This window comes from Talpa occidentalis, unplaced genomic scaffold, assembly GCF_014898055.3.
Source record: "Talpa occidentalis isolate TD23 unplaced genomic scaffold, MPIMG_talOcc4v2.1 talOcc4.11, whole genome shotgun sequence".
Lineage (NCBI taxonomy): Eukaryota > Metazoa > Chordata > Mammalia > Eulipotyphla > Talpidae > Talpa > Talpa occidentalis.
In genome coordinates this window covers 42,943,929-42,969,573 of record NW_023601104.1, presented here as the reverse complement: position 1 = coordinate 42,969,573, position 25,645 = coordinate 42,943,929, and the positions used below count along the sequence as shown (strand labels likewise).

The following is a 25,645-nucleotide window of genomic DNA, read 5'->3' as shown; positions in this document are numbered from 1 at the left end:
TGATACTGAGGATCCATGTGTTACTCTTTTTCATAAATTGACTTGCTAACCATCAGTACTTAGTATTTGAAATGCCTTCTTCAGTTTCCAGAAAGTGTGTGGGGGGTGCTTTTTTAGTGCCACTGTTAGCCAGCTTCCCAGATAAAATTCTCTGGCTTTCAGACTGTGATATGATAGGGATCTTGTTGCCAAGATTTTTCTACATAATATTTCAAACTTGCTTCCTTCCAAAATCTAATTTTATTTCGAGCTATAGTACAGCTTCGTGAATGTTGAGGTCAGTGGAAGAAAAGAATCTTCCTTCCCATAAAATGAATTTTTTGAGTCTGGGTTGGAAATACCTTACAGGTCACAGACAGAGGGAGGGTTTTGCTGAAATAAGTTTAAATTTCTCTGTCACTAGTATAATTCTTTTGCCTTGAGTTAAGAACAGGATGGTGATACCTAAAGTCTTGTGAGGATATGGCACTTGGCATTGTAAACTGTAGTTAGTATCATAAATACTTCGGTGTGCACAGTATAAAAAATGAGATTTGGAATGCAATGATTTACTTACACTTATGGCTTGGATTACTCTAATTTTAGTTCAACCACACTGAATCTAATTAGAACTTTCAAGTTTTGCTTTATGAGAGACATTCTGTCAAGTATCACTTTCCTAAGTATCTAGTGGGTGTTGGAAAGGTGAGAGTTCACTGTGTCAACAAGTCAGGTGTGCCATATTTATGAGAAATTGCAGAAAACCTTCTGATATGTGCCTGTCTTTTGACCCACATGAAGTAACACGAAGGGAGAACTAGGGCGCAATAAGGACTAATGAAGTGATAGATACGTGTGCATCATCTGGTTTCCTATGATTTCCAGAATGAAGGTAACTGATCAGAAGTAACTTTGCAGAAGGACAAAGTCTTTGGAGGTAGAAAATACATGAATTTGAATCTTGGTTCTACTCAGAAGTGGTCATGTAACCTAGGATCACTTGCTTTTCTCAGCCTCAGTTTCCACTGTTATACAATGGTGATTTAGGGGCCTTCCTGGTGGTGCAAGGGGTTAAGATGCAGCCTATGAAGCTGTCTGCAGCCACTGCAGCAAGAGTTCGCTCCCCGGCCAGGGAGGTGACCCGAATGGCACAGCAGACCTCTCCTGTCTTGCCCACTGCTCCCCTCAATGCTGTGAATCTGCCTGTGAATGCTGTGAATATGTTCTGTTCCCTACTCTGTCTCTGGTGAATCCTACACCCCTCTCTACCTCTGGCCTGTACCCCAGTTCTTGTATGCATAAATAAATTAATCTTTTAAAAAATGGTGATTTAAAATATTTACTTGAAGAACTATTGTGAGAACATAAAAGATTTATAAGAGGATGTACATAAGCTGCCTTGCTTGGCACAGATTACAGTTAAGGCCTAGTAATTGTCAGTTTCCTCTTCTTCTGACATTTGAGAGCATTCTATAGGAGGAGGGAATAAAAGTCCTCAGCCACGGACATGTGGTGATGGATGTGAGCAGCTGCACACTGAAGCCTATAGTGTATAACTTAATAAAAATAAGATAAAATTCAAATCTAAAAAATAATAAAATTCATCATGTAGGCAGAATCCAATTCTGAAAAAATACAAGTCTTCATCATAATCTGTCAGACTAAAACAAAGCCCATAAGCACTTGCCTAACTTTCAGTGTGATGTTTTGTTTGTTTTTAAGCTGATATGCCATCCATTTTTATTTCCTTCTTCTTCAGATGTCTTTGGGGCGGGCAGGGAGAAGCGTAAACCCCAGTAGGCAGCAGGCAGCTTTCACAAGTCTATACCGGGGATGGCTTAAGCTGCGTGCCCACTCCCTCGTAGGCTGTATTTCTTGCACTTTGATAACATACTTTAAGGATATAAAAGAAACTTCTGAAAGCCAATTTCTGGTTCATCACTTTATTTTTCCCAAGTTCATTTTTATGCAAACTGATGCCATTCATTGGGCTTTTCTTCTACCATTACAAAGCTTTAAAAGCTAAAGCATGCATCTGAGGACTTTGTAGTGTTTCAGCTGTGTCCCAAAGGCATAGCTCTCTGTCCCCTGTCCCCAAAGGCAGTGCAAGATTTGACATGCCAGCCTCTGTAAGCTGCTCCTGAACTCCTTACTGAAATCTTTAAGAGACTGAGTAACTTAAGTTTATCAAAAAATGCAGCGATATTTTTTTAATTCCATTGACTCATATGACCAAATACTAGTAGGCAATGTTTTCTTCATGTTCAATTACTCAATTGGTTACCAGCTGGAAGTTAAACTCTCCTGTGCTTTTGGATATGCATAAACATCAAGTAGCCTGTAGCTGTATGATGCAGTGGAGAAAGAAACTTGGGCTTTGCAATCAAGCAGACAAGCTTGAATATGCCGCTGATACTGGGCATATGATCTTGGATAAGTTGCTTCCCCTTGCTGTTCCTTGGTTTCCTTAGTTCTAAAGCTGAGTGTTTGGTGTGGTTATAAAGCGCACAGGTAAGAAGTGTGAAGCACCTGGCATATTTCCTAGAACCTAGTTGATGCTGTTGAATGGAATGGAAGCTCCCAGGAGGTCGTCATCTCCTGTTTGTCTGCCCAGTTGGGTTAGACCCCTGGCACTGCAGAAGAACTTGCTGAGGGAAGCAGAGCCTCACCCTTGAACCCTGAGATATACTGGACCTGCAGGGGCTGCACTTGTCACCCAGCTGCTGACAGGTCATCTTCCGCCCATTGGTTGGTTCCACTGGGCTGTGATGCCGGCCTAACTTTGCCATGTGGACTGGATTGCTGCTGACATCAATGGTGGTGAGAGGTCCATCCTACCAGCCCACCCTGCAGTGATGCCCAGAGTGGCCGTTCCAGTCCATCTTATCAGCAAAGAAGACAGCCAGGGCCCTAGGCTGTTGTTGGTCATTTACTTTTTATTGATATTTTAACTGAAGTACTGTGTTTTGTACCCTTGCTAGTGTTTTGACAGTATAGGATTTCCTCCTCAGGTGTGGTCACCATAACTCTCCCTCCACCAAAGTACCCATAGTCCTCCATCATAGTCCAATGTCCCTTGTCTGTTCACACCCCTCCTGCCCTTCCCCCTCTGGGTGTCTCTGTTCTATGGTCAGCTTTCAAGTGTCTGTTTTAAACTTTGTCTTTATCTGGCTTTTTGTTTGGTTTTTCTGTATTTCTAAAACACGTGACACCATCCAGTATTTGTCTTTCTCCTTCCGACTCCATTCGCTTAGTATAAGCCTTTCCAGCTCCTGCCACATTGCTGAGAATGGCCTGAGTTTATCTATTACCATCACTGCTGGGGCACAACCCATGTGGCATCTGAAACCAGGGGGCAGGAGAGACTGAGGAGGCAGGCCTTTTCACCTCACATCATAAGGTAGCAATTTAATGAAAACTGGAACTTACTTAGGAGACTGTGTCTTGGGTAGCCATAAGAAAAGTGGTTGTACGCACATACTCTGCCCCCAAATCTCCAAGTTTTATAGAGGGTTTAACTCTAGATCACCTCAGTGCACATCATGGGCCTTCACACCCCTCCCTCAGGGATGTGTCCTCAGAACAGCTTTGAGGAATACACTCTCCCAGGTGAGAGTTGCCTGGTTGCCTGGGCGCAGCTTGCAGGTGCAGTGGGTAGTCATGCTCTTTTGATTGCCTTCCTCAACCACTGCCGCTGCCCAGCTTCAGAGCAACCTCACTTGATGGGAACAAAGACCCATTGTTGGGGGGGAAGACCCATTGTTATGAATAAACTCCACAAGTGGGTTTTTTGGACCCCACCCCCACTCCAGACCAAAGATATTCAAGACACCAAGAACTACAAATCCCATAATGTCATCATCACTGAAAGGAGGATTGCTGGGACCTGAGATTGGAGTTAAGCAGCCAGATTTGGTGTAAAACCAGACAAGTGGGCCTTGGGGGTGGGGGGTCTCTTGGTTTTTTGCCAACTCTCAGTGTGCTATTGGGGATTCCAGCTCAGTAGAACTGGTAGAACGCTTTCATGGATATATCTCCTTCTCTTTCCCCCTGAATTCATTTCTTCATTTCCCCTTCTTTTGTAAATAAACCTTTTATTAACCTTTTTGTGTTTTCCTGCACTTGAGTATTATTATTAGGCCCTTTTAAGCACATAGGTAAGGACCCACAGTCAGGCAACCCATTTCATATTGGAGTTACCCTGTAGCACCATGTCCTCCCATGTATTACAGTAGGACCCTGACCTCACTTGACCTCTCATCTAGCTCCTGCAGTACTGGTCCCGTGTCTGTGGTCACACCAGGCTCAGCTCAGCTCGCATGCAGATACCATGCTGCCTCAGGCTTCCACTCCCGGCATTCACTGAGCCAAAATGCATGACTTGGCAGTGTAGACACTGGTTCCTGCCTGGAGGTGGGAGCGAGCGTTTATGTCATATAACAGTAGCTAGTATGACACTCTGGTCCCCAGAGCCCTGTCTGCACTGCCTCCAGAGATATTTCTCTGGAGTCCTCTTGCTCTTCAGAGTGTAAGACTCTGCTAGGCAAGTCTCCTCTCCCTCAGCCTGCTCTCTGCCCTCCCCCCATTATGCAGAGCAGTTCAGGATCTCTCAGCTGCTACCCAGCCCACCCACCCCCACCTTGCTTACTCCAAGTCAATTTAACACAAAATAGAAATCAAGAAATCAACCTTAGTCATTAGGGCCTACCCTCCTTAGAAAGCAATCAGGGTTTGAAATCACTTTATTTTCCCAGTTGTTTCCTTAGTTAAGGAGCTGTGATAACTTTCAGACCTAGGTTTGGTAACTCTTCTTGTGTGTTCCAGAGATGCTAGGAGGGCCTGTTTCCTTTGGAAAATTACTGGTCACTGTGTCTCTTGGAGCCAGTGACTCTGACTCCTTCTTATGAGTTGGCAACCCCTGCAACCTCAGTCCCTTCTGAGAGCTCCCTCTGTTCTTCCAGCCCATTGCACTGCACCCCCATCTCACCCAAGGACAAGAAGTAGTACTCACTGCACACTCTGTACCTGCATGTTGTTGGCCTTTTTGATGTCCATTTTGAAGAAGATGCTCACCTCTGCCATTCACCAGCAATTCTAAGCCTTATGACACCATTTAGTTTGAGTTAGTTTTTTCATTTATTCAATAAATATTTTTTGAGATCTTACTGTGGACAAAAGTAAATGTCATCAACTATTTTTATGGCATTTAGATGGGAGAGAGAGCCATAAATTACATAATCAGCTGTAAAACACTAGGTTGATTTCTATGAAGGAGAGCATAAAGCAGAAGAATTTGGCACCTGTAATAGGAAGTGAGCGATAAACTGGCATATAACCATTGAGAAAGACTTTATTGGGGTATTGGGAAGAGGTGGGATTAACAGAGAAGAGGTATTGGGAAGAATATCTCAGTGGGGCCTACGGACAAACTCTGTTTGCTCCCTGTGGATGTGGCTGCAGGGATGTACCAGCCTGAGACTCAGAAAGAATACCGGTGTGAATAAAGCTCAGCAAACAATGAGAGTGAAAGACATCAGGTAAACCTGTAATAGCTTCCAAAAATATATCCACACCCTCTTGCCCTCAACATGTGAATTTTACATTATTGAAAAAAAGGGCCTTTACAGGTGTAATTAAGTTAGGCATTTTGAAATGAGACTACCCTAGGTTATCCTCATGGGGCTTAAATACCATCATATGTGTCTAAATGAGAGCACCCAAGGGAAATCAGACACACAGAGGGAAAGTTAACATGAAAACGGAGGCAGTGATCTTTATGATGAAGCCACAAGACAAGGAATGTTGGCAGCCATCAGAAGCTAGAAGGGACAAGGAACAAATTTTTCCTTAGAACTTCCAGTGAAAGCAGGGACTGCTGATGCCTTGATTTTGGACTTTTGACATCTAGAACAGAGAATCAATTCATGCTGTTTTAAGCCATCCAGTTTGTGGTAGCTGTGTTAGCCACAGACCATGATCCTCTAACATTTTATGTTACCAACACTCAAGAATGTAGAGATTTAGACAAAGTCCATTCTTTTAGACACAAGGAATTCTATGAGAGCTGCAAGCTCTCTGCCAGAAAATCAGAAGTGTTAGCAGGAAATGTTTGCTTATTGAACATTTTTTAAAAAGATTTATTTTTATTTATACATACAAGAGGTGTAGGCCAGAGATGCAGGAGATAAGAGGACCCACCAGAGACAGAGTTGGGAACAGAACAGCCATATCCACTGAAATATACTGCTGGGGGGAGCAGCAGGCAAGACAGGAGAGATCTATTGTCCCATGTGGGTCACCCCATGGGACACCTGGCTGGAGATTGAACTCATGCCGCAGTAGCTGCTGATAGCTTGATAGCTCTGAGACTTTAACCCCTGCACTACCAGGGGGCACCCTGTATATTGAACATTTTGCATATGCTCACTAGTACATGTACAAATAAAATAGTTTGGGACTTGCTTTTTACTCTCAGAAGCTTTGTGATGTGGTTTCCTCCCCTGAGCTGAAATTCCATGTGGTCACATCACCTGGTTTTGTTTGTTTGACAAAATTTGTTGATAGTATAACTCAAAAAAGAGGAAATAGATGATGACATTTTAGATTAACACCATTCAGATTTGTGTTAGGTTTAAAAAAAAAAAATAGTAGCAGTGAACTTTATGGAAGTTTAGAAAAGGTTTGGGAAAAGGCCCTGCTAGTGACAGGTGAATTTAATATATAATAACAGTATTTATGCTGACATGTATTTCCTATGTCCACTTACTGAAAAGGGCCTCTAGGTCTAAGCTTGAAATATGCTTACAATTTATAATAATGTTATTTTCTCAGTTTTATTAAGTTTTACTATTTTAAAAATCTTTTCATGGAAATTAACAAATGTGTAACAGTGGAGAATTGAATAGTATAATGAGCCACCATGTAACCGTTGTCCAGTTTACCAAGTAACTCCTGATCAGTCATATTGCATATATTTCTGATCCATTTCCACTGACTGAATTGTTTTTATGTAAACAATCTCATTTCATTCTTAAAATTGTCTTTTTGTATTTAAAAGACAGGTGCTTTTAAAAGCACAATCAAAATACTAATACTCCAGCAAATTCATTAATATCAATTATGGAGTCGGTGTTTAACCTTTCCCAATTATCCCATATATAGGACCAGATATACACAGAAAATATATATATTTTTATATATATAAATTCAATTAAAATATAAAATTTGCATGAACTGTAAAAATATGACATATTTCTTTAATTTTTTATAGAAGTAATGTTGATTCATAATAATATTGAAGTTTTGGGCACCCCAGCATTATAAATCAACATTATAAATCAATGTCTGGATGTGCTACGTTATGTTCACCACCAAAAATCTAGTTTCCATCTTTCACCAATATACATAAATGTTTATATACAATTCTAATTAAAATCCAGATAAGGCTTTCATAGTACAATGATTGCCAGTCTCTTGATTTATATTATATACAGAAAAGTACACATATTGTAAGTAGTGCATCTCATTTTTCAGAAAGAGAACACTTCTATGTAACCAGCACCCAGATCGGGAAACTAAATTCCAAGTCCTCTGAAGCAACTTGTACCCCTCTTACCAATACCTCCTTCTCCCAGGACAACAATTATTTTGATTTCTAGCAACACAGTGTCGATTTGCCTATTTATAAGCTTCTGTGAAATGGAATCCTAGAATATATACTATAGTGCTTTGCTTCTTCCTCTCAATATTCTTTGTGAGATTGAGTCACCCGTGTTGTTGCATGTAGCTGAAGTGTGTTATTCTCATTACTGAATACGATTGTATTGCCAAAAGTGTACCACACTTTTTCATTCTATTTTTGGTCAACATTTGGACTTTTGCCAGGTTTGGGCCATGACAAATAGTGCTACTGTGAACATCCTTGTCTTTTGGTGAATCTACCTGCATATTTCTATTAGGTATATACCAAGAATAGAATGACATGGTTGAAGATTATGTACCTTTCAGCTAAGTCTCTACTACCAAGAGATTTCCAAGAGGTGACACCAATTTACACCAATCTCACCGGCAAGGGGTAGCCTGCCAATTGCTTCATATATGTGGTCATTGTTAATTGCTAATTACTTAGTGTGTAGGGAGAGCAACTGAGTCAATATTTTGCAGTTGAAAATTGACAAGATCTTAGAAGAACAAGATCTTAGTTTCTAAGTTCTAGATCTTAGAGAATACGCCACTATTTATATTAATCTTAAATCTTAAGGAAATGGGCTTCAGCCAGATTAAAGGCAATTTTCTCATTCATTCTACATCTGAAAACATTTCACATTATAAAGTTACAGTCTATAACTATCTTCCCTATGTGTTTCTCAGTGTGGTAAAAACAGAGAATTATTTGCCATGATTCCTTCGGTTATGGTGACTCGGTCCTTCCAAGTCTTTTCACTTACCCCAGGTGCCCACTTTTCCTTTCTTTGGCTGCCTGTTACTAATCTGTGGAATCGTCTTTGGTTTCCAAATTTCACTGACACTATGACGATTAAAGAAAACTTGATGCTCAGGAAAAGAGAACCACTACTCAGTTTAGGGAGAAAACTTAACCTTCTACTCCCTGTGTTTTAAACTTCTGTTAGTGTTTTTAAATAAAAGATATTAGATCTCAAGATAATGGCATTGAGTGGTGAGCTGTCACCAGCTTTTGCCTGTAGCTAAAATGTGTTTCTTCTAATTGTGTTTCTTTGAATTTAGCCCTAATACAAATGGATTCATGCCATTCCTTGGTAGTGGCAATTGGTTCCTTTCTCATCTTTCCAATTGTTCCTTGTTCACCCTCTTCCCACTGATGTCATCAAGATGCAACTGTGTGATCAGAATGAAGTTAGGAACTGTTTTGGATGTCTACTGGATCTTATTCTCCACTTTATGGAGAAAAAGTTTATAGAATACATGTCTCCTTAGGTACTTAGATTTTCTGTCTTTTTTTTTTTTTTTTTTTTTTTTTGCAATTAACAACCAGTCACATTAGCTCTGTCTTGTTAGGCGTGACAGAATCAACAGCATTGTATTTTATTAAGCTATTCTTTTTTGAAATTTGGTTAAAACCTTATGGGTCCCTAGTTCATCTAGGAGTGGCCAACTAAGGAGGAGAAACTCATTGATGCAGAAGCACTGAAGATGGTATCTCGGTGCTTGTGGTCAGAAAACAGTGTTCATTTGGTCTTTCTAGTTCAGGGAGTTCTCTAAGTTCAGAAAATCGGCCTCATGAAAGTGATGGCAAGTGCTCCCTCCCAGGGCTGGGCACAAAGTCTGTGACTGACTGAAAATTATTTTCCAGGGACTCTTCAGATAAAGCATCCGTTTCCCTGAATTTGACAGGTAGTTGCAAAGTTTCTTGAAAGGGCATCAAGTCTGGGCTTTTCAGAGTCACTACAGTTTCCCCTCACAGTCTCTGGGTCCAGGTGAGGGCAATGCCATTACCTGGGAGACTCAACCAAGCCCTGCCTCACTGTGGGCTGGAAAATGGATCTTCCTGAATTTGAGGGCTATTCCAACGTGTGAGCTCTTTTCAAGTATTTTTTACTTTCTCCAGAGGAAGTGGGATCTGACATCTGTTCTCCCATATTCAGACAAGCAGCACTTTGTGCCTCTGGAGCTGGAGCAAAGACTTTGTGCTCTCAGTGCAAAGGTTACTGAGAGACTGGTTTTTCCAGTCATATTGTTTGTTTTCAGATGGCAAAGCGTTCCGACCTAAGAAGCTAAGACTCATATTAGTGAAATCTGACTGATCTTCATGATGGTAGAAATCAATTTGTGGAGAAAGTTGATGGTACTTGTAAGTGTGAACCCGTATGAATCAAAAGCACATCTTGGGAAGTGGCACGCGGGAAGAGGATGCTCTCTTTCATGGAGCTTGTCTGGATGTGGCGATATCATCTTCTCATTGGGCAATGAGCAGCTTTGGACTTCCTTTGGTCATTAAACTTCACCTATAATATCACACATTCTTTTTCAGTTGCTGCCTATTTACTATCATGCTGAGCAGCCCACTCCCAGCCTCTAGCTTTAGTCTGTTTCCTCCCCCTGTATAAAGAATGTTCTAAGAATGGAAGTGTTGCTTGTGAAAACACCTCTGTTTGTGTAGCTGCGCATGAGTGATTGTCTTGCCACCACTCCTGGCTTCTTCCCACAGTAGCTGGCAATGACGTTCTTTTTGACAGTTGATCTTTGCGTGTTATTCGTGAGAACAGGCACACCGGGCCTCCTGGCATTCTGTTGAAATTGTTCTGGATTTTCTCATTTACTTTTCCATCAACCGTCTCTATCACCATGTCGTGCTCCTCAGTTTCTGTTTGCCCTCCGAGACCCTCCTGTGTTCCCTGCAGTAAGCTGTGAGCATCCCCACAGCTTCTCACTCAAACCAGTTTGAACCCAGAGAGTCAGAAAACTGACTTCTTTTGCTTTCTCTTCTCGTATGGAGTTCTGCTTTCTCCTTTGTTGTCTATTTCAAAAGACCCAGATCACCTTTTTCATTAAGACTAGATTATTTGGGGGAGGTTGAATGATAGGTGGAATCACTTCTGATTCCTTAGCTAACGAGCACTTCAGTGACAGTGATCCATCATGTCTGTCATTACCTCCTTGTTGTTTCTGAGCGATTCCTCTTACACATATGACGTAGCTTGTTACCTGACATTGCAAGGCTGTTAGTCTCTTGGTCCCTCTGCCAGAACCCCAGCTCCCACTCATCTTGGTCTTCCTGCCTCCTTTCACAGGCGCAGCCATCCACATGTCCCTCCACTCATCCTCCGTATCACACACACTCACTTTCTCAGTGGCTGTGCTCTTCCAGCTGTCTGTTCTCCAGCCTGCTTGAGGAAACTTTCCATAAGTATACCTACATGCTTTCCTATCTCCCGTCTTCAAAATAATCCGTTTACTATATCAGACCCCTTGCCAACCTCTCTTCTTATCCTGCCTTCCCTGAAGAGATGTCTGCCCTGGTTTGAGGCACTTGCTAATCTCTCCTTCACCCTGGAGCCCACTTCACTGCCTGAGCCCCGCCCCCTCCCAACTCATCCAGCTCTGCTCCTGTTCCTGACAAGGTTGTGGGGAGCACTGCTACCTTTCCCCTCCTCTTCACCCCTCAGCATTCAGCAGAGCCTACAGCTTTCTCTGCCTTGAAATCATTTCTCTCTTGACATCAGACATCACATAGGCTTTCTTGCTTATCCTTCTACCCCATTCCCTACTTTTGCTTCTCTGTTACATATCTTCTGTAATGTAAATTTGCGGACCCTTGGGACTCTGTCCTGGGGCCCTGTTCTCTTACACTTCCTCCCTTTCTCTGTCTTCTTAGCGCTCTGATCATTAGCTATCAGGGGCTGTCATTCCCAACACTGTTGTATTTATGTTGTAGGGTAGTTATGGCTGTAAAAGAAGTATTTGTATAATGTGTCCAGGATGCAGATGTCTAAAAATGATGCTGCTGTTACATACTTTTCATCTTTGTTTCTCTCATAATTTTATATAAAGAGTAGACTTAAATATTTGTGGAAAAAAAGAATAAGAATAGTTGAATTTATCTTTCTTTGGTTTCAGACATTTAACAGCTTGGTTTTCTGTTCGTGTTGATTGCCTCACACTCCCTCTGAGAAGGCATATGTCTCAGTCCCCCAGATACCGGGTGCACAATTCCAGATCTTTTAGTTTGACCAACTACCTTTCATTGGTCTGCATTCTTGATTCTCACCAATTTCAACTGTTCCCAAATGCAGTGGATGTCCCTGAAAAAAGTTACTAATTCTAAGGATATTGTCTCAAGTTAATGTTTTTAGTGACACTGCTTTTGAGATAGCTGTGGTGTATGTTTGTAATACACATGAAGGTGTTGGAGCAATGACTGGTACATAGTCCATACCCTGTTTAGTAAGTATCACTCCTATTCTTATTTTCAAATTTCTTATTATTCTGCAGCATAGAAAACTCTTTTTTTTAAGATTTATTTATTTATTTATACAAGCACTGGGTACAGTCAGAAGCACGGAAGGGTGAGAGAATTTACCAGAGCCAGAGCGGGGAGCAGAGCAGGCAGAAGGACCGAAGTACACTGCTGAGGGGAGCAGCGGGCGGCAGGAGAGGTCTGCGTGCCATGCGGGACCCTCCTTCTGTGGCTGGGGAGCAGCCGGGGATCGAACCAGTGCCGCAGAGGCTGCGGGCAGTTTCACAACCCAGCGCTCAACTGCTGTGCCACTGGGGAGGCCCCATAGGAAACTTTCTTATGGAAGGGCACAGCCAGCTGTTTATGGACATAGTGACCGTGACAATCTGTCTTTTCTTCTCTATAGGGTAATGGGTCAAGGGTCATCCAAAGGCTTACCAGTTCAGGCCCGTGTGTGGTGTAAGGAATAGCATGTTCCTGGACACCACTGCCAAACTGTGATCTGTGGGAGTAGGAGCCCAGAATCTGTTTTGCTAAAGCAAATTCACCTGGTTGGTTCTTACAAACACGCAAATTTGAGAACTATTTTTGTGCCCAATAAATTGTGAGCCCTCGGAGAAGCAATATCTTTCAAAAGACCCTCCATGGAATAGTAAAAACACAGACCTTAGCGAGCCACTTGGTCTCACCCTCATGTTGCCAAGAGGAGAGGGAGGCCTGGGAAGAGGAATCTTCTTCTCCAATATCAGATCATGGTCTTGTGGTAGAATTGGGGTGACCCAGTTCTGCTTCTTGGCATCCATTTCTGCTCTCTGTCCACACCCTGCACAAGCTCCCTGTGCCTACAGAAGGGCCCGTCAGTCTTCCTAATATGCCCCCATAAAGCAATGGAGGGACTGTCCTAGCAGGACATGGGTAGGGGAGAAGGAGAAAGTGAAAGGAGACAAAAATGATCAAGAGAAAAACAAAAAGAGAACCACAAAAGAAGACTGAGATTTTGGGGGGAAGAGGAGCATAGGTATTGATGAGAGGAGAATATGGGAAATAAGAAAGGAGCTTCAGGAAAGGAAAAGAAAGGTAGGAAAAACTAGGACAGGACTGTAATGAGTGTGTCTCTGCCTTTTCATGCCCTAAGTGTTCATAATTAGTGTAGTGGTCAGAAACTGGATTAAATATTCTGGTTTTAAATTCTTCAACAACTTAACTTGGTCAAATCAGCATCCTGGACAACCTCCCAAAGCCCCTCCTAGTTTCAGCATCTCCAGTTGGACCTGAACATGACAAAACACACCCACAGGCTTTTACTGGGGAGAGCGATGGGCTCTAAAGGAAACCCTCCCACTCCCCCGCACGCACTCCTGCACGGGTGTGTGCCTGGCTGGCCCTGTGAGGGCTACGCCACCACTGTGTGCTTACAAATAAATTTAAACTCTTTCCTTGGCAGTTTTTGGAAGCAAAAGAACAGCAGCATTGCTGATCAACCTCTGCGTGAGCGCCTAGGTTGCCCCACCCGGGTGGGAGGTGGTTGTGTGCTTTGCTGCTCTTGCTGGAGGCCTGTGCGTCCGAGATGGAGGGCATGACCAGCCCTTCTGATGATGGCAGAGCCCCAAAGGGTTCCTCGGGGCTCATTGTTATCTTCGGAGAGGAAAAAATGAGTTGTCAACCTGCTTTCACTCATTCATTCCGTGAATTGACATACTCTGGGCTCTTCTAGTTGAGGAAACTACATTTTGACTGGTGAAAGAAAGATGGAGAAAGGAAGAGGAAAAAAAAGCCTAAACACACACACACACACACACACACACACACACTTCATTTCTGTTTCAGATTTTTTGGGGTGAGAAATAGGAAGCATTTAAGAAATTTATGTTGCTGAATATAAAAAAGCAACAGATGAATTTCAATGACTGTATGAATAAGTAACTATTTTTCAATCTCCAAGTTACCCTTTATAAATAAGGAAAATGTGTATTCATTCCACTTCTTTGATACTTAGAGTCAAAACTAGCGTGCCTATTATTAAAAATGTTTAATGATTTAGTTAAGGTCAAGCTATAGACATTATTCTAACCAGTGAAACCAATTTTTATTCCTTTCTAAATGTTATAATCCAATTACACAGCAATACATTTTATCAAATATATTCAGTATTGAAGAAAAACTGGTTTTTATTACCCATACCCAATTAAGTTTTCAAATGTCCTTCTTTACCTCAAAACCAAACCTGGCAATTTTCACTGAGTTTACTTTTTTCAGAGAATTCAGAATTTAATTACTGAATATCATAAGGAACACAAAATTGAAAGGTATAAAAATATAAGATTGTGATTCTGATGGGACATTTAGGGTGAATCATTTATCAGTTAGGATTCTGTTCAGCTGCACATAAGGAAAAACCTGAATAAACAGTGCCTTCGATAAATCAGGAATGAATTTTTCCATTTGGGATCCAGGGCCAACACCCAGATAGTGCTGCTGCTCTGCCTTCCAGCTTTGTCTCCAGTGACTAGTGGGTATGAGAGGCTTGGGCCACCTGCAGGGCCACACCTGCTTTTCCAGAAGGAAGGAGGAGGGAAAGCAGAGGGCAAAAAGGGCAAGTCAGCTTTCAACGGGCTCTCCCAGAAGCCCAAGCGACTCCCAAGTGTATCTCGTTGGCCAAAATGCAGTCACATCCCACCCACCCCCTTACCTCCCCGCACCCCAGGCTGGATTGAGATGGAAAACACACAGCCATCTCCCACCACCAAAAGCAGGGTTCTGTTAAAAAGAGAATGAATATTGGGCAAGTTAGTAATCCTGTCAGCTCCTAGGGAATGCACATACATGCATTGTAAAAGGGATTTCACCTTGAAGAATTGATTCTGTATTAATTAGGCTTTTTCCTGGTCCCTTATTTAGGTTTTCTAAATTTCAGCTATGAGTGAGACCATCTGTTCTTTTTCTTTTTTTTTCCTTACTTATTTCGCTAAGCATGATCCCTTCTAGCTCCATCCATGTTGCTGCAAACTGCATGTGTTTATCTTTTTTGAATGCTGAGTAATATTCCATTGTGTATATGTACCACATCTTCCAAAAATCAAAATCAACAAGCAACTATAAACCAGAGATACACTATGGGGATGGGAGATGGGGAGACTAAGGATTAGGGTCAAAATAAGGGGGGTGCAATTGTATGGGGAATATAACCAAAATGAAAATGCATACATTGTGCAAAACTGAAAAATGATGTAAGAATTATATAAAATAAAATATTTTAAAAAAAGAATTGATTCTGAGTAACAAGATTTTCTGTAGCCCTCCTTTACTTGTTCCTTCCTCTGGACCCCATCGTTTTTGTATTTCCTAGCAAGCACTCCCCTCCTAATTAACCTGCTGTATAACACTCCACTGGAACACAATTAAATATGCACTTGGCTGCTGGTGTGAGGAATGTGGAATAGGCCAGAGAGGCATGAATGCCTCCATTCTCTCTTGAGCAGATGCCTTTCGCATTGATGATCTTTAAGTACACAGGATGGCACTCTCTGGAGCAGAGAAAGGAGCCAAGGAAAAGGGAGAAATAAAGCAGAAAGGGGGAGATACAAAGGACCAGGTCTGGGGTGTGCCGGGTGGAGGGTTCCAGCCTCATCCTGAGAGGGAGGACAGACTGCTGGGTGTTCTAGGGCACTGCAGTGACTCTAAAGTAGCTACTTGACCCCAGGATGATAGTAGTGGGCTTGCTCTTCTACTGGAGGTCATGCCCTCACAGCCTGCCCTCAGCTCAAAGGTGGCTATGTTCAGTAAATGCTGAGAACAAACCCAAACAGTCAAAGCATGAAGACTCGCTAACTGTCCTAGGAGGAGCATGAGAGAATGCCATCCGGGCCTAGGGCTTTGTGATAGTGGTTTTCTGAATAATGCAGGCCTCCACCCACAGGACCCCTGGGCATCCTTGAAGTGATGCGAGTGAGGACCCCACTGTCGCCCCTGGGGGAATTTCTTCACACATTTGCCTCCTCCTTCCCACCTTCACCCCTGATGTGTGAATCTTTTCCACCTAGTCTGCTGGATGCTCTGTTCTGCCCCTCTGGATGGAAATGTTGGCAGTGTGCATTCAGTTTTTCAATCTGCTTTGAGAATTGGCTCTAATATCTTCCATAAAAATGAGGCTCAGATGCTGCCTTGTGAATGTCTCCTCTCTTTTTGACTTTTAATGTCAGGACCCCCATGGATGTGACCACAAATGATTCAAGACCTATTTGAAAAGGTCCCATTTCTGCTTTTCTTCTGTTCGCTGTCTTTCATTTTCTTTTAGGAATTCTGTCAAGTTCCATCCTGCAGTTTCATTGAAGCATTGCTCTTTACAAGTTGACTGTATTCCCAACACCGAATTTGCATTTTCTCCTCAGCTCATCAGTTAATCTCTTAACAACCTCAAGTTTCTGAAACACAGGATGAGTTGAATTAAAGGCAGCACCCAGTCAGACTTGCCAAGGAAGATTCATGCAGATATAGGTGGTGGCAGCCCGCTGGCTTTCAGCCCGCATCTCCTGTACCTCCCTCAGAGTCTCAGAAATTGAGGAGCATTGCCTAAGTCTCTAACTTGTTTTAGTTTCTGGGATGCTTTCTCATTGATTATCTTTAAGCACACAGTATGGCACTCTCTGGAGCAGAGGAAGGAGCCAAGGAAAAGGGAGAAATAAAGCAGAAAGGGGGAGACACAAAGGACTAGGTCTGGGGTGTACCAGGTGGAGGGTTCCAGCCTCATCCTGAGAGGGAGGACAGACTGCCGGGTAACAAAGTTCACAGCAGTGACTCTAAAGTAGCTAGTTGACCCCAGGATGATAGTTGAAACTCTGCTTAGAATTATAAGCCCTAGGGGCTTCCCTGGTGGCACAGAGGTTAAAGACAGTGCTATCAAGCTATCACCAGCCACTCAGCACAAGTTCGATCCCCAGCCAGCCAGGGAGCTGACCCACTGGCACAACAGACCTCTTCTGCCTCTCCCACTGCTCCCCTCAGCAGTGTATTTCAGTGGATCCTCCTGCTCTGCTCCCCACTCTCTCTGGTGGGTCCACTTACCTCCCATAACTCTGGCTTATACCCCAGTTCTTGCATAATTAAATAAATCTTTTTTTAAAAAAAGAATTATAAGCCCTAAATGATCTGGTTTCTGATTATTTCTTTATTACTCACCCACCCCACCCACAGACAGCCATTCTTCTCCCCACCTGACACCACCTTCACATCTGTGGCAGCCATCTTTGTTAATCTGATGAACTTTCATGTTCTTTCATCTTTTAACTCATCCAGCTGAATGTGATGAGTCCTTCCAATTCCCCCTTACATGTTGTCCCTCCTAGAGGCCTCCCTGAGCCCCCAATGCTGGTGGATACCCCTCCTCTCTACCCCACTGTGTCCTTGCACATCCTTATGGCCCTTTTACATTGTCCATCTTCTAACCAAGATGGCAGAATTTTGAGGCTAGAGACCACATGTTACTCAACTTTGTAAACATTGTGTAACACAGTGTCTGGCAGAATATAGTTGCTCAGAACTATGGACTGAATTAATGGATTAGACAAAAAAAAAAAAAAAAAAACTGGCTCTGTTGTCAAATTGTATAGCTGTAAGTTTCATCTCTCTATCTCTCTGGTTAACCTAATAGACTCTACTTGCCAAGTCCCTGTATGGTTCCTTAATCTGAGTGTCTGTTGGGGTTGGAGTAGGTAAGGAGGGGTGGAATGAGGAAAGTTGCTGGGGCTGGAGAAAAAACATTAATTTCAGAAAAGGTTTACATGCGGTCAACAGGTCTCTGACATGCACGAGATAAAAATAGAACTGCAGTTCTTATCAGTCTGCAGTCAGCCTATTTACTGAAAGGTCAAAAAAGAGACTCCTAGGGACAAGGCCGCAAAGAAGTAATGAAAAGCAGCCAATGATAGATTCAGGATAAAGGGAAGATGAGCATCATCTTAACCACAGACTGCACATGTATTTCCTAGGTTTCTCACTCATGGAATCACTGTCTGTCAGAGTGATTTCAGCATGAATGCTGACTTTGCATGGTCACAGTTCTAAGATACAGCTTGTTTTTCTTCTTTTTCAGCTATCATAAGACCACTAAGGTCTCCTTTGTGGTGAGGATAAGAGTTTTGGACTGGATCCATCCTCCTCCAATCCTTCGAGACACTAGATCCTGTCACTATACCTTATGTTAGAAACTATCTCAGTAAAAGTCATCCTTTTTTACCCCCGTTGGGTATTCTTCTATCGGTTATCAATTTGATGCACAGCAGGTCGTTCTCCAAAATTAATCTGTAGGATTTACATCACTCGCAGCTTTATAACATCATGGATTTATCAGATGTCTCAAAGAGAGCAACACTTGGAGATTAGAAGGCAAGAAGTCAGTAACGACATACCTCTTTAAGATACTAAGCAAACAGGAAGCAGAACCTCTCTTTCTAAAAAGGGACCTCAATTTGGTGTATTCTAGAAAGGTCTAGAAAGGTGTCATCCAGTACGGCAGCCACTGTGTGTATATGGCTAGTAAGTACTTCTAATTAAAATGAATCCCAACTTAGTTGTTCTGTAAGTCTAAAATACAGACTAGATTTTGAAGGTTAAGTACAAAAAATGAGTGTCTCAGCCACCTTTGTATATTTGCTACCTGGTGGCATAAACCATATCATTAATGTCATCTGTTTCTTTGTCTTTGTAATGTGGCTATTAGAAAATGAATGTTGACCACATTTTATTTCTATCCTATTTCTGCAGCACTGTTTTTGCAACATCTTGATACAGTACCTTTGGCAATAGGCTTAGTAGGAGTTCAGTGAACATATCTTGATAGTTTTGACTTAGAAATAATGAAAAACCATCTCCAACAGCAGAATAACAGCGATTTTTATCACTCAGGTTAACCCAACAAAACTGTAACTCCTTGTGGAAAAAAAGGAATATAGATAACCTTGTGTGATATCGCCTCATCTAGCCAAACCTTCTGCTAAAATCTTGTATTTATGCCCCTTGCTTCCAGAGGAGCACACCGACTTAATTGCCTAAATGAGCATCCAAGATTGGAATCAAGAATTCCCAAACTAGAATAGAAGTCAGGAAGATACTCAGATACCAAGAGCCAAAATTTTTCCATTTGCCCATATGGTCAGCTAATGCAGAATCTCTGTTACCTTGGCCACCAGATCATCATGAGGGGGTGTAAATATTATTAGGCAAATACAGCCAAGCATCTTGGCATTGACTTGACCTAATCAATTGTACTTCTTTAGACAAATGCAAATATATGCAATATGGTTAATTTCTTTTGAAATAACGTTGATAAGTTTATTTTCTTCTTTGGAATCCCTGTCCTTACATAAATTTTTTCAATTCTGGATTTACTTAGCTTTCTGCTTACCCAGAGTTAACCACCTAAGTGCCCCTCTTCCCCTGGGCATCAACACCTTTCCATCTTTGCTCTTCCACTGACTGCATACTGAACATGTATTTATGTAAAAATTGGGCTTAAACTGCCTTAAAACAGCCTACTGTATTTCTAATAGGAATGCCTGACCAATGAGACTTGATGTATAGGGGCCTCATGAAAGTTTTTGGGTTTGGGTCATCCTCAGATGCTTACTATTCTGCTTCCAGGAAGCCAAGGCCCAACTTGCTCCCATTAGTAGCAAACAAACATTTAAAAATTCAAACACCATTCCTTCTATCGCAGTTTGGTATGGGTAACATTTTTTAGTTCAGCTAACTTTTTTGGGTTCTTTTTGTTTGTTTTCCTTTTCTTACTAAAATTTGAAAGAATGACTTTTTTTTGTTGTTGTTTTTATTTTATTTTATTTTTTTAATAATAAATTTTATTTTTATATTCCCCATACAATTGCAGCCCCCCCATTCTGACCCCAATCTCTCCCCTCCCACCCCCGCCCCCCTAAAAGTGTCTCTGGTTCGTAGTTTTTTGTTGATTTTGATTTTCACTTTCTTATAGTTATTCGTTTTCCTGGTCCCTTATTTAAGTTTTCTAGATTCCTGCTATGAGTGAGACCATCCGGTATTTTTCTTTTTCTTTTTGGCTTATTTCGCTGAGCATGATCCCTTCCAGTGCCATCCATGTTGCTGCAAATTGCATGTGTTTATCTTTTTTGAATGCTGAGTAATATTCCATGGTATATATGTACCACATCTTCTTGATCCAGTCATCTATTTTTGGGCATTTGGGTTGTTTCCAAAGCTTAGCTATTGTAAACAGTGCTGCTATAAACATAGGGGTGCAGGTGTTCTTTGGAATGGATGTTTCTGTGTCCTTTGGGTAAATACCTAGGAGTGGAATTGCTGGATCATATGGAAGCTCTATGTTTAGTAGGTCCAGAAATCTCCACACAGCTCTCCATAGTGGTTGGACCAGTTGGCACTCCCACCAACAGTGCACAAGAGTTCCTTTTTCTCCACACCCTCGCCAACATTTGTTGTTGCTAGTTTTTTTAATATGTGCCATTCTCACTGGTGTAAGATGGTATCTCATGGTAGTTTTGATTTGCATTTCCCTGATGACAAGTGATGTTGAACATTTTTTCATATGCCTGTTGGCCATTTGCATTTCCTCTTCAGAGAAGTTTCTTTTTAGCTCTTCTGCCCATTTTTTGACTGGGTTATTTTCTTTGTTGTTGTTGAGTCTCGTCAGCTCTTTGCAGATTTTTGTGATCAGTCCTTTATCATTAGTGTTGGGTGCAAAAATGTTCTCCCAGTTGGTGGGGTTTCTCTTTGTTTTTGTTATTGTCTCTTTTGCTGTGCAGAAGCTCTTTAATTTGATGTAGTCCCAGCTGTTTATCTTTGCCTTCACTATCACTGCTTTGGGTGATGTGTCTGTAAAGATGTCTTTGATGTGCAAGTCACGTAGTGTTTCGCCTATATTTCCTTCTATATATTTTATGGTTTCAGGTCTTATGTCTAGTTCTTTAATCCATTTTGAGTTGATTTTTGTGTATGGTGTGAGGTAGTGGTCAAGCTTCATTCTGAAAGAATGACTTTTTAAGGCCCAGAGCCTTTAGAATCTAAACAGGAATTTGGAGTAGAGGGTAATTTTTTTTAATGTGTTTTGGAAATGATGGGAAAGTGTCTATGACAAAGAATCTTGGGATGGAGTGTCATTTTTTTTTTTTTTAGCAGAGATAGTGTAGTTAAGTCTGATAATTATAAAACTATCAAAAAACGGAGATGGAGAATCTTATGAAACTCTGAATATTTGCATGGCTAAGACAGCTGTTAAGAAATAGTAGGACATCAGTGGTCCTTAGCTGAGGTGGGGAGAACACAGCATCCAATGAAGTGACTCTCTGGGAGTTTACCTGTTTATACAGTAGGTTAATATTACCTTGTATTTGTAAAAAGTGGTGAGATTGTTATGGTCCCAGTATATTCCATGTTTTCAATTCAAACAGCCAACTATGAGAATTTTCACCCATATATTTTATGTGATTTCCATTGTCTTGTTCTATCTTGTACAATGTGTGCATCATACATAAACAAGATGGATTGTTTCCCTACCCTACCCCCCCACATGTAGCCAAGCAAAACTTCTATATACAATTTTGGCGTCTGATTTATATGTTACTGTATTTGTAAAAACTTGTCAAGTATTATGTGATTTTGACCTGCAGTTTAAAATGCCTTCCATCCACAAAGCCCAGAATACAGGAGCAAAACGATTACCAAAATCTCTGAAAACCTGACTGTTTACAGGCAACTTTTTATAGCCTCATTCAAATGGCTATGATGCTTGTACACACTAAAATTTCTGACACTAAAACTTAGTATCAGAAATGGTAACACATACTGAAAGATATTTTCTTAAAGTTCTTTACTCATGTTTGTGTGTATGTGTGTGCATGTTTGAAACATGTCCACTGAGATCAGAAGTGGTAATATAAATGACTAGATTTTATATGTTTCTAATATGTGTATTTCTTTTTTACATTTTACTACCTTTGAAACTTAGGTGTACCTTAGAATCTGTGACATCTTTAAATTGTTACCAGCTGGGTGGCAGCCATGACAAAATTATGATTTCTGTGCACACTGAGCATAACTGCTCACATTGTCATCACTTCAGTTAAGACACATTGAACCCATATACACCATAAGCTGCTTCAAAAAGATTTTGCTGTTCGGTGCACATAAAAGTCTTGGAAACTCAGCAATGTGATAAATAAGTATGAGTCTAGAAGAGCTCTTTGGATAAATATAAAATGAAAGTGTGTGATCAAAAAGCATTGTCCTGGTTTAAGTGCTTGTCTTAATTTAATGTTCCATAAATAATGATGTATCTTGAATGGTGACAACCAGAATTTAAGATTAGGATCTTTGAAAGTGGATTTGTTTTCCTTCATTTTCTCCCTGTGGGTATATTTTCCATTTCTCCATCTTACCGCAAACTAGTGCTATCTCTTCTGAAGGTAGCTTTGCTGACTCAGCAGCCAAAGAGCATGTTACTTTAGTTTTGGGACACCTAGGGTATCCCCTTAGCGTGCTAAATGCCAATCCACCCATGTTCTTTTCTCCATGACTCACTTGTGGGGTGTGTGTGTGTGTGCGCATGCATGCAAATGACAGTGCTGCAAAGACAAATGGCCAGTATTCAGAAGAGTCTGGAGCTAATGGAGACTAAGATAGTGACTTCCAAGTAGCTGTAAGTTTTGACTGTGCGCCCACAGGCTTAGACAAAGGAGCTGAGTAGATACAGGCACAAACACTAGTCAGAGTTCAAAGATGTCTGGTCTGAGCCAACCTAAAGTTACACTTTCAAACCAAAGGAAGACTCACCATGTGTTCTGTGATTTTCGGCATGTTCTCCTATTTCCCCTGTTTGTTCTGGACTCTGAAGCTGGATCTCACCTGTGAAAGTAGATAGGAATGTGAGATGCCAAGCTCTTCTGCCTAGTCTCCACACGGATGCTAAAGTGTCTCACGGTGTGTGTTCATCAGGAAAAGACTGTGATTTCCAAGAACAATACAACATCTGAGAAGAAAGACTTTGTAGGTGGAGACTTGTTGACAATCTTGGGTTTCAAGAAACGACATCAAAGAGAAGACAACCTAATAAAGTTTATTCTAGTTTGATATAATTCTGTAGTTCCATGTCTATTATCATTCTGTAGTTGTGTATTCTGAAAATAGATGCTTTATACTGTTTGCAGACATGTTTATTCTTGCCATGTTTTTAAGAAAGTAGTTTTTTTTTTTAAAGATTTATTTATTTATGCATACAAGAACTAAGGTACGGGCCAGAGGTATGGGGTGTGAGAGGATTTACCAGAGACAGAGCAGGGAACAGAACAGGCAGATCCACTGAAATACTCTGCTGAGGGGAGCAGCGGGCGAGATAGGAGAGGTCTGCTGCACCATGTGGGTTAGCTCCTTGGCTGGGGATTGAACTCAGGCCTTACAGTGATACCACTGAGACTTAACCCCTAGACTACCAAAGAGGGAAAAGTTAAGTGGAACAGGTTTTCCTGAGAGCAGCCATCCCAGTTCACTGATACCCAGGGTGAAGAAGCGGTCACTCACCCATCCTTTGTAGAGTGTTATTTCTCCACTAAAGCCTTTTAGAACCGACGCAGTCTATAAAATTTTGTCACTGATATAAATATCTAATTTGAAGAAATTCTGCTTGTGCAGTGTATTCTGCTAGTACTGAAAATCTAAATGGGAAACCAGATAAATGGTTTATTAGCTTCTTTGGAAGTTTAACAATAAAATTCTCTAAAATTGCTGACGTGAGCATGAATGCTTTTTAGACTACAAGCTACTACTCTAAACCTCTACATTCTCTAGTAAAAGACAGCTTACTTTGCCACACCAGGGAAGACAACATTTTGGATTCTCTGTTGTCAAAAGCAAGGAGATGTTCACGGCCTTTTGCTTGAGTGTTTCATACCTTAAAGTGATTTAGCAGAGAAGCAGCTTCAGTTCTGTGCAGACATGAGGGAAGCTGGGAAGGAAGGGGTTTGCTTGCAATGTTCACTGCGTTTCTGGAACTGGAAGACTGAAAGACTTCTGGTTACTCTTTAATTTTAGAACAATTTCTTCCAAAATGCCTAGGACTTTGCAAAGAGAAGAATTTTCCACACACCTAAAGATTTTATTCAGCTAGTCAGTGTGCCCATAGGGCTGGGTGAAGAGCAGGTTTGTGAAGAGCAGGTATTTTGGGGGCTTGTCTGCTCTGTGTCTGATCACCCTCTTGCATGGTGTTTTAGCGCAAGGCTTGAAAACCTGTAGGATGGGCTTCCCATTATGATTCCATCAAAGTTTTTCCTGATATCTTCTGTCATCCCTTGGCCTTGTGGAATGTCACATTATGTTTTTGATTGACTGCCTTCATTGGGTTTTATTGGAAATTTCCAACCCAAGAGAGCAACTTGGATTGAGTGCTTGTGTTTTTTAGTAAACTTAAAGAAAAAGAAAAACTGTCTTTTCTTAATACTCATATGCCAGAAAACTAGAAATGTTTAACTATCTGGGAGTGCATTGTCTCCCACACCTTTGGAATGGATATATCAAAAATAAACAATGATCAGATATGACAGCTGCAAGGCTTACTTGAGGGCTCTGAGCTGGTGATTATGCGTTTTTGCTTTAATCACCAAGACACTGAATTATTTCAGCTATGTGTTTCTTGTTTCTATATATAGGTTTATCAGTATCTGAAGTGATTGCTAAAGAGCCAGGAAGTGGTGTCAAAAGCTGGGTAGTATATTCAATTCTAATTTGTTTTCACAGTGTGAGGTTGTTAATAGACTAATAAGCTAGTAAGAAAAGAAATAGAGTTTATAAGCTAGAGACACTATTAAAATTGTAAATGAACAACTGAACATATGATTGTGATGAGAATAAAAACAAAAATTGGGGAGGGGGGAAACAAACCTGAGGATGCCTGCTTTGTTTAGCAACATTGACAGGGAACAAGATTAATGAGGGGTGAACTGGAATCGCTCTATATTCCAGAATATTCTCTCCCCACTTTCAACCTCTTTCCTTGGAGGTGCTGGGAGCTGAGTTCTCCTGTTGCCCTGTGTAATTGTAGACAGCTTGGAATATTCCGGTTGTTAATGGTGTGTGCTTGTATAGATTAGGCTTGATTTCCTCAGAAAAGTCTAAAGAAGCCTGAAAGGTGCAGAGAGGATCCAGTAAAGGGTCAGTTATTAAGAATTCGGGAGAACTGTTGCACAGTGGGCAGGGCATCTCAGGGCATCTCAGGGCACCTCTGAACTTGAGCTCTGCTCTCCTCACGCCTCCCTCCATGGACTTGTCTGCACAGAGAAATAACAACATTGGGTAGCAATTCAAAGGCTGTCTGTGCAGTAAACTAAGATTAATGAGAATTAAGCCCCGGGTTGATTATATGCTCTCTGGGACTAGAGAAAAAAAAGACTTTTTGTTAAAGTTGCAATTACAAAGATTTGGGAATATTTCATTTTAAAGGTTAACTCAATGAATGGGAAGGGTGTGTGTGTGTGTGTGTGTGTGTGTGTGTGTGTGTGTACGTGCGCACACGCATATGTGATTAAAAAACAAAAGCCCTGAATATATATATCTGGTTGACATTTCTGCTAACATCACCTGAAGGAAAGCTTCTGCAATCCATCCCTAGGATGAAGAGACACCACAGGTCCATTGCAGCAAGGAGCAGGAAAAAGGACAGTGTCAGAAGTGATTTAGAAAACAGATTACTCTTTGAAGATG

The 25,645-nt window shown here is 41.3% G+C and overlaps 1 protein-coding gene across 4 annotated transcripts in view; it reads left to right on the top strand.

The window, feature by feature from the left end:
* Positions 1-25,645, top strand: part of STXBP6 (syntaxin binding protein 6) — a 238,665-nt gene that overhangs the window by 80,679 nt on the left and 132,341 nt on the right. The window lies entirely within an intron of this gene.